This window comes from Eschrichtius robustus, chromosome 4 (genome assembly GCF_028021215.1).
Source record: "Eschrichtius robustus isolate mEscRob2 chromosome 4, mEscRob2.pri, whole genome shotgun sequence".
NCBI lineage: Eukaryota > Metazoa > Chordata > Mammalia > Artiodactyla > Eschrichtiidae > Eschrichtius > Eschrichtius robustus.
In genome coordinates, this window is record NC_090827.1 from 76,778,686 (window position 1) to 76,797,494 (window position 18,809).

At 38.6% G+C, this 18,809-nt stretch overlaps 1 long non-coding RNA gene across 1 annotated transcript in view; it reads left to right on the top strand.

Moving 5' to 3' along the window:
• Window positions 1-2,269: 2,269 nt before the first annotated feature.
• LOC137764160 (uncharacterized) overlaps window positions 2,270-18,809 on the top strand; it is a 118,002-nt gene continuing 101,462 nt past the window's right edge. The window contains exons 1-3 of the long non-coding RNA XR_011073924.1: window positions 2,270-2,443; window positions 6,571-6,682; window positions 9,517-9,591. This is a non-coding gene — a long non-coding RNA (uncharacterized lncRNA). The remainder of the gene's footprint in view (window positions 2,444-6,570; window positions 6,683-9,516; window positions 9,592-18,809) is intronic.

An 18,809-nucleotide genomic window follows, 5' to 3' on the forward strand; every position in this document is an offset into this window, starting at 1 on the left:
ATTAAACATTTGTAGAGCTTAGAGTATTTGCAAAATATCTGTCATTTGTATAACCACAATTTCCCCACATTCTAACAATGAAATTTCTTCTTGAAAGTTAATAAAAATATAAAGCACTTTTAAGAGCTATGTATTTCATATACACGTAACAACATCGTACATTCTAAACAGTTCATACTACTGTTATGGCAAAAGAGAATAAAAATTTATATTTCTATCAGGGAGAAAATGAAGTAGGTGAAAAAGTTTATTGAAATAGACTTCTGACAGATAAAACATTGTTTCTAACATGTTCAGCAACTGATCTGAGGCAACACAAAACTACAAATTAAATATTTAATTCTTCACTATTGGAAATGATAAAGCATAGTAGAAATTCCTCAATAAATGCAATGTAATACTTAGTGTAATCAGATGCGTCAAATATGGTACAGTCTAGAGTCTGTGTGTGAGATAATAGAAAAAATATATATTGGTCTATGTCCCTGGTTCCTGACACAGTGCTCCCCAAACCTTTGTAAATTCTCAAGTGGCAAGAGCACTAGAAGCATCTTTTGTTCTATTGCAGTGACTCTGAGTGGGCTCCTAGATGGCTCCTAGATGGGGGCTGGTCACCAGAAAGACCACGCCATACTTAGAAGCTTGGAATTTTCAGGCCTGCTCCCCATTTCTCCAGAGAGGGCAGAGGGGATGGAAATGGAGTTAATAATTGATCGTGCCTACATGAGGAAGCCTCCGTAATCCCAGTGGTACCCTTTGGAGAGCTTCCAGCCCAATGAATACATTCACCTTTGGAGGGGTGATGTACCCCAGCTCCACGGGGATGGGGGTTTCTGCGGCGGCACCCTCTCAGACTATGTATGTTTTCATCTGGCTGTTCATCTGTATCCCTTACTTATCCTTTAACAAACTGGTAAACATCAGTAAGTTTTTCCCTGAGTTCTGTAAGCTATTCTAGCAAATAATCAAATCAAAGGGGAAGGGGGTGGTGGGAAATCAGACCGAAGTTGTGGGTAACCTGGGGACCTGCTACTTGGGATTGGCATCTGAAGTAAGGTGGGAGCAGTCTTGTAGGACTGAGCCCTTAACCCCTGGGATCTGACACTGTCTCCAGGTAGATAGTGTTAGATTTGAATTAAATTGTAGGGTACCCAGCTGGTGCAGTAGGGAATTGCTTGGTGTGGGAAAAACCTCCATATACTTGGTGACCAGAGGTGAAGTGTTTTGTGTGAGTAGCAAAGGAGAAACACAGAAGAAAGACACAGCAGGAGAACTGTAGGTTAATTTCAATGCACTGTTTCTCTCCTAGGACCCTCCACTCTTGAGAGTCTCTGAAAAGACAACGTAAACTTGTTATTTTTTCTCTCCAAGAAAACATAAAAAGGCAACCTTCTTCTACATTTGTATTTTCTCCCAACTGAACATTGCTGTAGAGAGAGTCCATATATTACTGGCATAATTCCGTTTTGAGGCCTTTGTAATGGAAGGAACCTGTTACGTGGCAGGTGTTTGACGAAACTGTAAGTACTTGAAAACAACCAAAGTGTATTTAACTCCGTTTCCCAGGAAACTTAAAGCAAACGGGGCTATTCTGTTGTTAAATTGCCCCACCCAAACGGGCAATCACATAAATCGGCCTAGTAAAAGACCTCCTAGGGTCCTTTAAGCCATCAGTACCATCTACACTACAGCCAGTCTCTTGGCTTTCACTGCAAAGTTCCCTCAAGTTCTGCTTGTGGCTGTTTAAACCCCGTCCTTACAGTTTTCGCCAAGAAGGCCCAGATGCAGCAGGTCTCACGATGTTTCAGTAAACGAGTTTGACCGGGGGGTGGGGAGGTGGATTTGCGGTCCTCTTCGCAGAGGGGCTTGCCGCGGGGAAGCTCCACGCCCAGCGCGGGACAGGGCGTCTCCTGGATCCGGGCTCAGGGCGCGCATCGAGAGGCAAGAACTCGTTTACAGAAAGAGCCATCCGGGTAGATGACAGCGTTTCTCAACCTGGCCCCCGAGGGCGCCTCCCTGCAGATCGCTACCCCGAGGGTCTCCCTCCCCTTAGCTAAATTAATTTTAAAGTCATGTATTATTCTAAGAACGCATGCATATGTTACATTTACTTCCACAGCTTAGCCTCATTAGTTTCAATATAAAAATAAAAGTTCACTTTTCCCCACCTCCACGCACCCATTTCCGTTCCGGCCGCAGCGGAAGGTTTGCGTGGCCTCCCCGGACCCCGCCCCTCGCCCCTCGCCCCTCGCCGCCTCCCTGTAGGGAGCGGAGCCCACGGCGTCCAGGGGAAGGCGAGGCCGAAGGCTCTCTCGTGGCCAATGGCCGGGCTTCCGAGCCCCGCCGACTCCTCCCGACCGCGCCCGGCGGGGGCTAGGGGAAGGCTCCGGCGGGCGGCCATGACCCTGGCGCACGTCTGCGGATTGACCCAGTGCAAGAAAAGGTAACAGCCGCCCAGGGGCCTGCCCGCAGCGGCCAGGGCCGCCTCTCCCGCGAGGGCTTCCCTTGGTGTGCTCATTCCCAAAGCCGCCAAGCCGAGGCGAACCAGCCGCCTCAGCGAGGCCCGCCCCCTCCTCGAATTCGCTGGCATTCCTTCCCTCTCCTGGGAACCGAGTCTAGTCGCCACTGACCCATCCCACTTTCTTTAGTCAGCTGTAAGAGATGTCAATTTGGTTTCCAAAACTAGGAGAGAGAACCAGAGGAAGTCTAAATTTTCTATGTATTTGCTTCTGGAGAATGCAGGAACCAGAGAATTAGCCCCTGGGACTTTAAGTTATGCTCCAAGTATGGGGTGTACCTGTGGGAACTCTGCTGCATGAGGAAGACTGGTTTCATGATTGGGGTCACGCAGCATAGGTGAGAGAGGGGTTTTGTTTTTGGTTTTGTTTTTCCTATCACACTCTAGATGAAGACCATTTATTGAGGATCTCCCACAGAAGTAAAAAGCAGCTGATGTGGGACTTCCCTGGCGGCACAGTGGTTAAGAATCCGCCTGCCAATGCAGGGGACACGGGTTGGAGCCCTGGTCTGGGAAGATCCCACGTGCCGCGGAGCAACTAAGCCCGTGCGCCACAACTACTGAGCCTGCGCTCTAGAGCCCACGTGCCACAACTACTGAGCCTGCGCTCTAGAGCCCATGTGCCACAACTACTGAAGCCCGCGTGCCTAGAGCCCGTGCTCCGCAACAAGAGAAGCCACTGCAGTGAGAAGCCGCGCACCCCAAAGAAGAGTAGCCCCTGCTCACCACAACTAGAGAAAGCCCGCATGCGCCCAGCAATGAAGACCCAATGCAGCCAAAAATAAATGAATAAATAAATAAATAAATATTTTAAAAAAGCAGCTGATATTGAGATAGCACCATTCCCACTCTTTAAAGAGAAACAGAAAAGGTTATCCTTGCTTGATTTTGAACTTGGGGAAAATGTCAGATAAAATGGATATGTTTATCTAGGCAGTCACCTAAATGTGAAATCTTTAGATTGCCCTTAATTAAGTAATGATGGGGCAAAAATTTCTCCTGGGTGTGCAGCTGTGTAGGGCGTTTGGATTACACCTGGGCAGTGAGACGCCCAGTGTGGGCATCTCTGAAGACACAACAGCAGCAATAACATATTTATTGAGCACGTGCTATGTGTGATTCTAAGCATATGAAGTAGCTGATGTCGTTAGTCCCATTTTACAGACGAGGAAACGGAAACACTGTTTTTCAGGGGGGTAGGTGCCCTCATTCTCCAGCTGCTGAGTATAGGCTGCCAACAGCTCACAGTTGTACCTTCTCTCAAGAATTGCCCTCGCTGATGGAAGCTGCCTTTCCAGGACATGCTCAGGTGGTTACACCCCAAGGCTTTCAGGTGTGGTCTGTAGTTAAAGGATGATTGCTAGGAGGGCTCCTTCCTGCTCCAGGGGGAACCGGTTGGCAGTGTCATTCCTGCCCCACAGCTGCTTGTGGGATCAGGCTGGGGTGGACTACAGCGGCACCCACATCTTTGCTTTGCTTCTTCCCTTTCCCTGTCTTGCACGCCCCATTTCCTTATAGTTTTCACCTGAGAACCTCAAATCACTAGTACAAGAATCCCCATCTCAGGCTTCTGTGAAACCCAACCTAAGACAGCTACTGTGCTCTACAGGTATACTTAAGGTTCGGTTCCAGACCACCGCAATAAATCGAATATCACAATGAAGTGATTCACATGAATTTTTTTTTGTTTCCCAGTGCATGTAAGAGTTATGTTTACACTATACTGTTGTCTATTAAGTGTGCAATAACGTTATATCTAAAAAATGTACATACCTTAATTTAAAAGTACTTTATTGCTAAAAAATGCTAACCATCATCTGAGCCTTCAGTCAGTCGTGATCTTTTTGCTGATAGACTTGCTCAATGCAGGGTTGCCACAAGCCTTCAATTTATAAAAGCAAAACAAAATGCAGTGTCTGCGATGCACAGTAAAATGAGGAATGCCTGTACTGGGTTGTGAAGTTTTCAGAGTTTTATTTTTAATTCCCTAGAGATAATTCTGTGGAAAGACAACTCACTAGTTTCGAACATATATCAGATGAGTTTTTCCTCTGGTTAACACAATGAAATACATTAAGGAAGCTATGCTGCTAAAATACTACTTTATTTGCATAAAGGAAATAATAGAATGGCTTCTTTTAGATGCTGTTTGGCCAAGAAAACACTATTTCTACCAGGGATGGAGATAGCCAGAGTAGGTGATAGATAAGTATTTATTCATTAATTTCTTGATTGATGAAACTGATTATGAGAAGGAAACATGTTAATACTGTTTTTAACAGCTTTATGGAGGTATAATTGATAGCCTTTATGGAGGTATAATTGATAACAGCTTTATGGAGGTGCATATTTTGATAATATATGTGTATACCGATAAACCATCACCACAATCAAAGTAGTGAAAATATGCATCACTCCCCAAAGTTTCTTCAGCCCCTTTCTGGCTCCAGGCAACCGCTGCTTTTTGTTTTAGTAACATAAGGTTGAAAAAGGTCCTGAGCTTCAGTTGTTCAGTAGTTGGGCATGCCTGAGCACAAGGCATGCAGGGATTTCCACTGGGTAAGAACATGAGTGAAGTTGAAGTAACTGGGGCCAGGCTGCCATCTGCTTATTGGAAAGGAGATGGATACAAAGCTGGACGCTGATGACAACTTTGGCATCCAAGGCACAGATTCCGTAGCATGTGGCAAATTCTGGTGAGGTTCAGGCAAACTTTGGGATTGGGACAGCCTGGGGTTTTGTTACAGGTTAAAGGAGGCTCTGTGAGGGAGTGATACCATCTTTGAAATGCACAACCAAAATAAAAACATACAAACAAAACTCTCCACCCAGACTGAGAACTCCCAGGCTGACACTGGAAAAGGAATCTCCTGGGTTGTGGGACATGGTGGGGGGGGGAGTTGGACAGCTGATTTCTGCCCTTCCAGTTCGTTGTCCTCTTGGTTCTCTTATTGGCAGCTCCTGGATATAGGAGACATACTTTCCCATTTTAACCCTTTGGCTCAAGCTTGCTACCTCGTAGTCCAGCTCAGACATGATTAGAGTGTTCTGAGGCACTGCTGAAGGCTCTGGCAGAAGCAGCAGAGAGATAACACAGTGAGGGCCATAGTTCTAGAAAATCTGGCATTTAAAACCGAGTTTTCTCATCTTTGCTTTATGGTCCTTTCTCCCATGCCTGGTAATCCCCTTCTTCGACTCCACAAAGTCAAAACCAGCCAAACCCAGTTAACAGCTAGCTCCTTCCTCCTCTCACTTCTTTGCTCCTTTCTGGAATTCTTAGAGCACAACAACGGATGGTTAGCTTCATAATCTAGCCCTTGATCTCAGTGGTCTAGATCTCAATGGTGTAGGTCATTGCTGTCCAATAGAAATATAATATAATGTGAGCCACACATGTAATTTTAAATTTCCAGTGGCCACAATTTTTAAAAAAGGGGAGGGAACAAACAGGTGAAATTATTTTTTAATAATATATTTGCAACTCAGTATTTCCAAAATACGATCATTTCAACAAGTCATCCATATAAAAATTATAATGAGATATTTTACATCCTGTTTTATACTAAGTCTTTGAAGTCCAGTGAGTACTTACAGCACATCTCAGTTTGTATGAGCCATATTTACGTATTGCACATTACAAGTCTAGATATAACATCATGGCCTAGATCCAAAATTAACTAAGTGTTCTGCGGGGAAGAGAGGAAGTATATGAGTTTTCTTTTGGACACGCTGAGTCTGGGGTACTGGTAGGCATTCTTGTGGACGGTGACAATAAGCTTTTGGAAATGCAGTTCTAGAACAGCAAGACAGCATCTTTCAGCTTCATTTGTCAGAGCAACATATACACCTCCACAGTAAGTTCCCAATTTCATCTTGTTTTTTGAGTCCATACCTTAAGAGTTTTTCCCCACATCCTAACTTGCACGTTAAACTGTGTATGTTCTACTCCAGTCAGTTCATCTCCACGTTAGCTGGTTTTCCTGCACGTTTTCTCTATCAAGTAAGTACTTATCATATACATTTTCTGTATATTTATATCGTCTCTCCTTCAGGTACCTTGAAAAGAGTTGAGCAGCAGGATGGGCACTGTTTTACTTGAACATAAAGAACCATTCAGCTAATGAACTTTTATTCAGCATGAGCAATTATCCTAAATATAACTTGGTTAGTATTTTTTAACTGCATCCTAATTAATAGCTATCTAGTTTTAAGAATAGCAAAACCTGTAATGTCTTAATTTTTTTTTCTAATTGTAAAAGCGACGAATGATAATATCACTCTGAAGGTTTAAAAAAGGGTGACAATACTCAGTATTTAAAAGATACAAAGAAACAGACACTTTTATCCATTGATGGTGGGAATGTAAATTTCTACAAGGATTTTGGAGGGCAATTTGGCAATATTTATTACAATTCAAAACGTGCATACTTCTGTCTCTGCAACTCCAGTTTTAGAAATTTATGCTGTGGGAATAATTGGACAAGTGCACAAATTTGTGTGTACAGGAATGTTGATTCTATTATTGTATTTTTATTTAAAAAAAGGAAACAACTTATATTTCAACAGCTATTTACTAGGCACTGTAGTAGGTATGGGGCTACAACATTTAATCAGACATAGACGGTCCCTTATGGTTTAGGAAAGAAGACAGTCAACTAGACATTCATTGATGCAGTGTTGACAGTATAGATTGTGGTTGAAATGCATCTGAGGGGAGCTGAACCCAGACTTGGGAGGAAGTGAAAGCTGCTTAAGTGATGTCTAAACTGGGTTCTAAGGGGTAATTGATAAATTACATAATGGAGTACAACGCAGCTATTAAAAGTAACTGTGTACATGTGGAAAGGAGTAAATAGTATATCACTGAAGAAAAAAAAAATCAAGCCAAAAAACAGAATAGTATAATTTTATGTTTATAAAATTATGTATGTTTCTTTAGTGTGCAGATATGTATATATGTGAATATATATTCATATACACACACAGAAACAGAGACACAGAGCTCTAGAATGCGTCAAAATATAACTATGGTTGGTAGGATTTCAATAGATTTTCAGTTTTAAATGTAAATATATTATTTTCATAATCAGAAAAAAATTGAGCTATTTTTTTAAATAAAATTTGAAATAAAAGTAATACAGGTTAAGTGTAGGAAATTTGGGTTTTAGAAAGATGAAGAAGAAAATAAAAATGACTAAAAATTCTATACCCAGGGTGACAGATCATCAATTATGACATTCTGGTGTATTTCCCTCCATTCTTTATATGCATGTGAATGTATTAGCTCTTTTCATAATGATATGTGTTTTGTAGGCCAGTTTTAAATTTTAATATATTCAGTATTATAAGTAATTTGAACTTATATGTATTCTATCACAGAGTAAAAGTTAATTCCCCAAATTACAGTTTATTATGCTTAATAGAGTTAAATTCTTTTATATATTTGGGGAATGTATTGACATCAAATGAAACAACTCACTTGCCTCTGTTTTCTTTTTTTAATTTGGCACAATTAAATTATTATATGTTAATCCTATCAGTAATTTCTTCTGGTTGCTGGCATTTGTATGAGTAGATTATGGGTAAAAATTCACTTTTTTTCATGAGCACAGATGAATAATATTACTAGATCCCATTAGAACAGTGCCAGCCATGATGGGAGTGCGTCACACTGTGCCGTGTAGTTTCCAGCGTAGGCAGGAGGTGTAGTGAAGCACAGTTCCTTGATTTAAGAATTATGTGTTGCATCATCTCTGCTATATTGCTTGGGTAGACTGTGGTAGTGCTGTATTTATTTATTTATTGATTGATTGACTGATTGATTGCTGTGTTGGGTCTTCGTTTCTGTGCGAGGGTTTTCTCCAGTTGCGGCAAGCGGGGGCCACTCTTCATCGCGGTGCGCGGGCCTCTCACTATCGCGGCCTCTCTTGTTGCGGAGCACAGGCTCCAGACGCGCAGGCTCAGTAATTGTGGCTCACGGGCCCAGTTGCTCCGCGGCATGTGGGATCTTCCCAGACCAGGGCTCGAACCCGTGTCCCCTGCACTGGCAGGCAGACTCTCAGCCACTGCGCCACCAGGGAAGCCCCATTCATTCCTTTTTAAAAATAGCTACTACAAACCAGAAGAATTAAGTCAGCATATTCCCTGTGTCATTGACAGGCATGTTAAACAGCCAGAGAGTTTCTTCCTTATATAGGAAGTCAAAAAATATAAACTGCTTTTTGAGTTAATGGATGTAAAGTACTTGAAACAGTGCCTGATACATAATAAATGCTCAATAAATTGTTATTTTTACTATTAATAAGAACAAACAAGCTATCAGAATACATCTAGGAGTATCTTAGATCTATATTCAGTTTCTCATCATTGGCTATGGGATATGAAGAGTAAATTGATATCAGGATTTGGCTGGAGGTCATGCCTTTTCATGTTGATGCCTAAGACCTGGAATAAAAAGTTAACGAAAGATGCTGTGTTGGGATAAATAAACTTAACTAAACTGAGTTGTATTTCACCTCAGAGTGTAGCCCTCAGTCAGTAACACTGTTTTGAAACTGAATTCCCTAGATAAAAAGGAAACAGTTACTCTTGATACTTTTGTATAGGTTCATGGAGTCTGTTTGGTGAATGTGATTATGATCTCATGTGATCAGCTGAGCTGACATGAGTGTAAGTTACATTCATGGGATGACTTACAACAAGAAATATCACTTCGTCAGGCAAACAACTCTCAATTTGCTATAATGGTCCTGTTAGAATCAAACTTGTCTATCTATAACATGACCAGTGAATTCCATGCTTGGTGCTTTAGTTGTTTTAAGTAATTCTGTTTCTTAAAGTTATTTCAACAAAGTTTACGTGCAAAGTTAGAAGTCACTATTACATAAATATAACACTCTATGTTACCCAGGCTATAAATGCTTTCCAAATTTTTAGAAGAAGTTGTATCCTTGGGGACAAGTGAGATGCATTCAATGTAAATACACTTTGTTTTACAGAGCAAAGAATTTGGAAAGCTGAAAACATTGTTGTTCGTTCAGCCTAAGCAAAGAAGTCAAGAAAATCTCAGAGAGGTAAAGAAATTTAAAAAGTTTGTTTTCTAATAATGATTATTCCAATGTTATTAATAGTGCTTTTCTTCTATAATTTTAAGCGAATACAGGTTAACACTATGAAAACATCATGCCAAATTATTTTTCTTACACTTCTACTCTCCTAATCCTTGCCTTAAGTTTAGGGTTTTAGAAAACAAAATGGGATTAAATAAAGGTGGTTGTAATATTTATATTTTCTTTTGGTCTAGTGAAGCAATCTTTCATTTATATCATATATGAATTAAAGAAATACTGATCTTTGAGTTCCTACTGTGTGTTATGTTTGAGGTATGTGTTTAAGATAAATCATTGATTTTGAATATAAATAAATTTATTTAAGCCTATTAAAATGTTTTCTGTAATTTTAATTTACTAATCTTTGAACAGACTTCACAGCAATCCATTATGTAGCTATGAATTTCTGTTCCTAAGATATTAGGTGGACCTTCTCTACTTCTATTAAAATTTTAATATACTTAGGTAAATTGGATTTACATTTGTTGTTTTTTAGCCTCTAAAGGATGTTTTGTAAACCAGCTCTAAAGTAAAAAGAGATATTGATTTTAAACATTTTAAGATATAAAGCATTTCAGAGTATCCTAAAAAATAAAGTGCTATATTACAAGTATTCATCATCTTTGGCATCAGACGTTTCTAAAAGTCACTGTTTTCTGTGCTATGACATTGTCTTGAATCCACCTATACCATTTTAGTCCAGGAGATTCCAACACTGGTATCATAGCCATGTAAGTTCTTGTAATAACGAGCTGAAATTCTTATCTGGTTACAGACAGTCCTCGACTTAGCAGTGAATTTACAATTTGGAAAAAGTAGTATAAACAAACATGATTTAAGTTCAATTTATCTTTCTTATAGAATCTAATTTAAATATAGAATTGTGTTCCTAAAGGTGTGAAAATAGATATTTACTCACTCTTTATGAGTCATAGACATACTATGAGAGATTTTAGTTTGGAAAACTTGGACATTCAGATTGTATGGGTGAATAGTAATAACTGGATACAGCTGATTTGCTTTTATTTTGGGCTTCAGTTACCTGGGATTGAGACCCATTTATTTCAAATTACTGTGTTTAGCTGAAGCTAAAAAATTTTTAAACTTTTTATGTTGATAATTTTAGGCTTACCAAAGAATTGCAGAGATAGTACAGATAATTCTGGTATACTCTCTACCCAGTCTCCCCAGATGTTAACATCTCATGTAGCCATGGAACAATGACCAAAACTAAGAAATTAAGATTGGTTCAACAAATACTGTAAATTAAACTACAGACTATTTAGATTTCCCCAGTGCTTCCACTGTCTTTTTTTCTGTTCCAGGATTCAAGTCAGGAGACCACAGTGCTTTTAGTTTTCATGTCTCCTTACTCTCCTTCAATCTGTGAAAGTTCCTCATTTTTTTCCTTGTCTTTCATTACATTGACAGTTTTGAGGTGTACTGAAGTTATAGATTTTGGGTGCATGACATTAATGTCTTATTACTGACAATGTTATCCTTGATCAGTTGGCTAACGTGGTATCTGCCTGGATTCTCCATGGAAAGTTACAATTTCCCCTTTCCATAGTCTGTCCTTTGGAAGTGAGTTACTAAGTCCAGCCCAGTCCAGGGGAATTAAGGTACATCTTCTGGAGGGAGGAATATTTAAGAAATTGTAGACATATGTTAAACCTCCACAGTTATTAATAAATATTTTATGGGAGATACTTGGAGGCAATGTGGATACCCTGTTTCTGTCACTAATTTTAGCATTCATCAGTGGATCTTCCCTGCAGCAATTATTACTTTGGTATTCTAGTGGTGATACTCGGTTTTCCTCATTCTGTTTGCATTTGTAATTCTTCTGAAAGGAAGAATTGCCTCTTTTCATTTATTCATTCACTCATTCGCTTGTATATTTATATCAGTATGGTCTCATAGATATTTATTGCCATATGGATATTTATTCTATTCTTTGGGTTATAATTCTTTATTATCATTGTTTATTATATTGCTTAAATTATTCTGGCTCTGGGTATCAGGACCTCTTAAGGGTTGGCTCATATGTCCATTTGACAGACCCATGTCTTTTATTTATTTTATTTTTATTTCATTTATAATAATAATTATTATCACCAACTTACTTTCTGGCACTGTAAGATTCTCCAGGCTTATCTTGTATTTTCTATGCCCTGGCCCAAGAACCAGCCATTCTTTAAGAAGTATAGTTCCTTTTATTGGAGAATGGTATTTAGAAACCAAAACCTGTCCACTAGGTGTTCTTGTTACAACTGGAGAGTCATTACTTCTAGGCCCTCTCAGTGCATAGAGCTGGCAAGTGTTGGTAGTATATTAACCCATTTATCTATATTCATTTCTGTATATATCCATCTGTATATATATTAAAATAAACATTAGTTCAAATGGATGTCTCCAACTTCAGCCTGTTACCGTAGGATTTATTCTAGCATTCCTCCTTTGCTTGTTTGAAACGTCTTTCTCCCACAGATACAAACCTGACTGTCATTATCTATTGTACAGTACCATTTGTTGGAGAGACTGTCCTTTCCCCATTGTGCATTCTTGACACCCTTGTTGAAGATCAGTTGACCATACATGTGTGGATTCATTTCTGGGCTCTCTATTTTGTTCAATTGATCTATATCTGTCCTTATGCCAGTACCATACTGTTTTAATTACTGTAACTTTGTAATATATTTTGAAATCAAGAAGTGTGATATTTCCAGCTTTGTTCTTCTTTCTCAAGATCGTTTTGGCAATTCGCTGTCCTTTGTGGTTCCATATGAATTTTAGAATGTTTTTTCTATTTCTGAAAAAAAAGCTGTTGGAATTTGATAGGGATTGATTGAATCTGTAGATTGCTTTGCGTAGTATGGACATTTAAACAATATTAAGTCTTCCAATCCATGAACGTGAGATGTCTTTCCATTTGTTTGTATCTTCTTTAATTCCTTTCATCAATGTTTTATAGTTTTTAGTGTACAGATCTTTTACCTCCCTAGTTAACTTTATTCCTAAATATTTTCTTTTTGATGCTATTGTGAAGGGGACATCCGTTGTGACAGTGATCTTAGCAATTATTTCATTGATATGACAAAAGCTCAGGCAACAAAAGCAAAAATAGACAAGTGGGACTTGGAAATTCCCCGGCAGCCCAGTGGTTAAGACTCCGCGCTTCCATTGCAGGGGACACAGGTTATCCCTGGTTGGGGAACTAAGAGCCACATGTGGTGCAGTGCGGCCAAAAAAAAAAAAAAAAAAAAAAAATAGACAAGTGGGGCTACATCAAACGAAAAGGCTTCTGCACATCAAAGGAAAGGAAATAATCAACAAAATAAAAAGGCAACCAATGGAATGAGAGATAATATTTGCAAACCATTTATCTGATAAGGGCTTAATATCCAAAATATGTAAGAAATGCAATAGCACAATAGCAAAAAAACAAATAATCAGATTAAAAAATGGGCAAAGGAACTAAATAGACATTTCTCCAAAGAAGACATACAAAAACCAAACAGGCAAATGAAAAGATGCTTAAGGTCAGGAAAATGCAAATTAAACCACAATAAGATATCACCTCACACCTGTTAGGATGGCTATTATCAAAAATTCAAAAGACAACAAGTGTTGGCAAGGATGTGGAAAAATTAGAATCCTTGTATACTGTTGGTGGGAATGTAAAACAGTGTAACCACTGTAGAAAACAGTATGGAGGTTCCTCAAAAAATTAAAAATAGAACTACTCTATGATCAAACAATCTCACTTCTGATATTTTTCCAAAAGAATTAAAATCAAGACCTCAAAGAGATATCAACACTCCTGGGTTCATTGCAGCATTATTTACAATAGCCAAGATGTGGAAATAATCTAAATGTCCATTGACAAATGAGTGGATAAATAAGTTGTAGTATATCTGTCTAATGGAAAGTTATTTAGCCTTCAAAAGGAATGACAGTTCCAATACACATAACCGTATGGATGAGCTTGAGGACATTATGGTAAGTGAAATAAGCCAGTCACAGAATGACAAATACTATATGATTCCACTGACATGAGGTATCTAGAGTAGTCAAACTCAGAAGCAGAGAGTACAACAGTGCTTGCTAGGGGCTGGGGTGAGGTGGTTATGGAGAGTCATTACTTAATAGTTACAGAGTTTCTCTATGGGGTGATGGAAAAGATTTGGCAACAGTGGTGATGGTTGCACAACAGCGTGAATGTAATTAATGCCATTGAAATGCACACTTAAAAATGGTTAAAATGTCATTAAAAATTTAAAAGGTATGGTCATAACATGTAGAAGTTGATACTTAAGATTTTAAGCACCCTAAAATTTCAAAATTTTTAATCAAATCGCCTTTGCAGAAAACTTACCTAGCAGGTCAGAAAATGAGGCCTTTTAGTTAGTCAAGTGTTTTTATAAATAGTAAATTAAGTCTGTACATCATAAGCACCAAATTTCAAAAAATTAAAATAAAATATTAACACAAAACTATACTCATTTAGGAATTAAATGGAATTTTAATTATTTAGTAATGAAAAGGGAAATTTAAGGATCATCCTTATAAATGTCCTTCAACAGGTGAATGGATAAACAAACTGATATAGCCATACAATGAAATACAACTGAACAATAAAAAGGAACAAACTGTTGATTCATACAAGACACGGATGATCTTACGTGCATTTTGCTAAGCCAGACACAAAAAGTAATGCATTGTATGATTCTATTTATATGATATTGTGGATGGTAAAACTGTAGGGAAAGAAAACAATTAATGGTTGCCAGGAATTAGGTGTCAAGGAAGGGGTTACCTAAGAGTAGAATTGCTGGGTCGTATGATAATTCTGTAGCTTTTTGAGTAATTGCCATACTGTTTTCCACAGTAGCTGCACCAATTGCATTCCCACCAACAACGCCCAAGGGTTCCAATTTCTTCACGTCCTCATCAATACTTGTTATTTTCTACTACTACTACTACTATTATTATTACTGCTGTGCTAGTAGGTGTGAAGTGGTATCTCATTCTGTGTTTGATTTGCATTTCCCAAGTGAGTAAGGTGTTTAAGCATCTTTTCATGTACCATTTCATGGCCATTTGTATATCTTCTTTGGAGAAACACCTATTCAAGTCCACTGCCCATTTTTAAATTGGCCTGTTTGTCTTTTTGTTACCAAGTTGGGAGTTCTTTATATATTCTGGGTATTAAACCCTTGTCAAATATGTGACTTGCAAATATTTTCTACCATTCTATAGGTTTTCTTTTCATTTTCTTTGATAATGTCCTTTGATGCAAAAAGTTTTAAGTTTGGATAAAGTCCAAAGTTTATTTTTTCTATTGCTGCTTGTGTGTTATATCTAAGAATCTATTACCAAATCCCAGGTCATGAAGGTTTACCCCTATATTTTCCGGTTTAATATTTTTGGATCTTATATTTACATCACTGATCCACTTTTTTTTTTTTTTTTTAATTTATTTTTGGCTGTGTTGGGCCTTCGTTTCTGTGCGAGGGCTTTCTCTCGTTGCGGCGAGCGGGGGCCACTCTTCATCGCGGTGTGCGGGCCTCTCACTATCGTGGCCTCTCTTGTTGCGGAGCATAGGCTCCAGACGCGCAGGCTCAGTAGTTGTGGCTCACGGGCCCAGTTGCTCCGCGGCATGTGGGATCTTCCCAGACCAGGGCTCGAACCCGTGTCCCCTGCGTTGGCAGGCGGATTCTCAACCACTGCGCCACCAGGGAAGCCCCACTGATCCACTTTTGGAGTTAATCTTTGTATATGGTATGAGGTAGGGGTTGTGAACATATCTTTGTTTTCAGACCTTTTAGAAATGCAAACATTTTAAAGATTTAGTAGCCACCTCACAGTTCTTTCTCAGTGATAGCAGGCAGATGCAATATTAATGTGTATTAAAACCTAATAGTTTGGAAAAGGAAAAAAAAGGCATGCTTGAACTTTTTACCTCAAAGTCTTCCAGTAAAGGATTCCTGGACACCATCAGATTTTACTTTTCTGGTCCTCGGTTTGTGCTAACTGTTTTGCTGGGCAAGCTAGGTTCTGAAGGATTCCTTACCAACTTCTTCACAGAGGTTGAGGGCCTAACACCATGGAACTTCATGAGTACTGGGGAAGACCATCTCCTCACTGTCTCAATGTCTCCTTCCCTTCCATAGGAAAAGTTTTGCTCTGTGAGGATCATACCAAATTCTCATGAATCCAGATATGGAAGATTTTAATTACCAATATCTATCACATAAAAAGTGGCTGGACTTTGGGGAACACATAAAATCTACTCTTGTTTTGGTTATCAGAAACATTGAAGGGATCTGAGCTAATTGCAGAGCATCATAATCTTTTTCCTTTAGCTCTTTTCTACGCTATTATTTATTTATTTTCTTTCTTCTTCTTTTGTTAAAAGCTTCAACTATGTCTAAAGAATAGGTCATTTCACAGTTTGCCAAATGAAGTACAGCTTCAACTTTGCCAGACCACAATCTATCAAGAGTAAGTGACATGAAAATATTCCATTTGGGTCTTGGCAAACCCCTAAGAAAAGCAGTGGCAGATGGTGAATAGAGTTTAACAAAACTTTGAAGACAAAAGACATGTTACAAATTGAATATTGATCAAAAGAAATTTGTAATAATTTGGGGTTTGTGCTTTGAACTCTGTAATGTAATGATGAATTTTCCAACCAACCTGAAGGAAACTAGAATTGAAAATAGGATGAAGATCAAAACTTAAAAGCAAAATTCCAAAACAATTAAAAAAATGACTGGACTACTATAACAGTCTACTTACTTGTCTAGAAAGAGGAAAAACATGCCAAATATATTAGATAAGGTACCCTGAATTTTATGATAAAGTTGAAGTTGACATTTGAAATCTGGGGTTACCCAAACTCTTTTGAAAAAACTCTACATTTTTATATTTCCCCATAATGTAAACCCTGCCATCTCAGTGTAGAATATTAATCAAAACAAAACAACGAAACAAAAATCTGCCTTTTCCCCTCCTCACTTTCTTTTAGCGTATCAGTGCAAGGTTAAGATTCTGACAGATATATCTTCATGACATTTGATTTGCAGTTAATATATGGGGCGGGGAAGGGTAGGACATGGGACATCCGTTTTGCTGGTGCAGGAACTGGCAAAACCCACAGGATTCTTTGTTTAGGTGTGGCGGGCCCAGTTTCCTGACTGTAGTGGAGACAAAGTGGTTCTGGGATCTGCCCAGCATTTTCATCAAAGTTATTGCTGTAAGTTTGGCTTAGAAACTATTTCACTAACCTTTCCAAAGATTCTATAGGCTACCTAATACCTGTAGTAAATCCTTTCTTATTTTAAACCGATCTGAGTGGATTCTTTTGTCTGGAATCCAGAACCCTGCTTAATACAAGATCCACTGTGTATGTGAGTCTTTCTTGGAAAAAGTTAAATAATGTAGTATTAACGTGGTGTCATTTTTAAAATCATGGATATTTAGAAATTTTAATGGGGAGTTACTTTTATTAAGCACCAGGTCATTCAGTGAAGAGTGATATTAATATTTATTCAAATTTACCCTTTTAAATGGAGAATAAAACCAAAATGAATCAGTGTATCTATAAATAATAATATTCATAGGTTCTTCTTAGAGTTCAATATACAATATACATATATAGCCATATGTATATTAACGAGGACATTTTAGTTTTTGATTGTGAGGGTATTAAGTCTTTCTTTTTCTGTTCCTAGCAGAAGTACTCTGATTTCTATATTTGTCAGGTTGGAGCAGTTGTAGCTATATACTAAACAAGAAAACAATGCTTGAGGAAAATGATGATTCCAATCAAACTGTAAATATTCACAAGTGTGTCTAATGCTCCGGAAGTATAAAATTAAATGTTTAAGCATGAGAAACCTATTTAGTATTGGCATTGCTTCACATCACTCATGTAGGCTATTGAAGAATCATTCCAGAGTTACAATATAATACAAAAGTAGAGTACAGGCCCATGTGAATATTTTATGGTTTACTGTATGTGTGGCATTCTTAAATTTTAATGCTGCAGAAGAAATGGGTAGCCCTGGAATCCTTGTGTCAACAAGATATAGAGGAAACTGGTGATCCAATTAGTATAATGGGCATCTGGCAGCCAAATGATGCACTTCAAAACCTGGCTGGGAATGACTGGCTCTCATCTGCACTTGCACAGTATAACAGAGAGAAAACAGAATGTGGAATCCTCCTGCCCTTTCTGTGATGCTTTAAATCCAATTGAGTGTTGAATTCCAGACTTTTTTTTATTAAAGTGCTTGTCCTAAATTTATTACTTTTCAATTCCACACACCTTCTCCGTCCTTTTCCATCACATACTTATTACTGGCCTCATTCTCATGATTCCTCAGTGTTCCTATTGACTATTCTCCTATTTTTGGTTCATAGAAACTAATCATTATCTTGAGGATATTTCTGTGACGTGGCAGTTACTTCAGGAATTTTTGATATTTTGTTCAAGTCTACAGAGTTTGAGTAGTGGTTTTTAAAAATTGCTATTAACATAATCGAAAGTCAGGAGTCTTCACATTGTCATCTCGTGATCCTTTTCTCAAAGGCAGTGAAAATAGCACTGTAAAACTTCTCCTTGTATATTTTTCCTTTTGGAATCATAATTCTTTAGGTAACCATCTAGTTTTATTTTAAAATTCCATTCATTTGTATTACTATGCCCTGTATGTTGAGATACAGTCTGCTTGGAGCTTCTTGTGTGCCTAAACTTCTTACTGAATGTGCCAAAATCCCAAGGCTTTGACTGTTATTTTACCTGGGCCATTTCTCAGATTGTTTATGCAGCTGGCAGTCCTGGGAAAAGTAATGCATTGCTGCTCTTCATGGCACCTGGTTGCCTTCCAGACAAACCAGCTTGCTTACTGCCTGTTATAAAAGCAGCGGATTCCCTATGCACAGGATCCTCCCCTGTGATTCACCCCACTGCATATGCAGGTTCCACTGGGTGCTCCACATTGCCTTGAGGGATTTGGGGACTGGTGCAACAATACTGATACTCTTGTTACTCCTTTTGCTGCAACTAGTAAAGGCCTTTGTCTCTGACTCAAGAGTCCCATGCCTTCTGTCAGCATCTATGGAACTGTGACAGGCTTACTTATCAGCTTGTATGGTTGTTTTGTTGGGAGTTT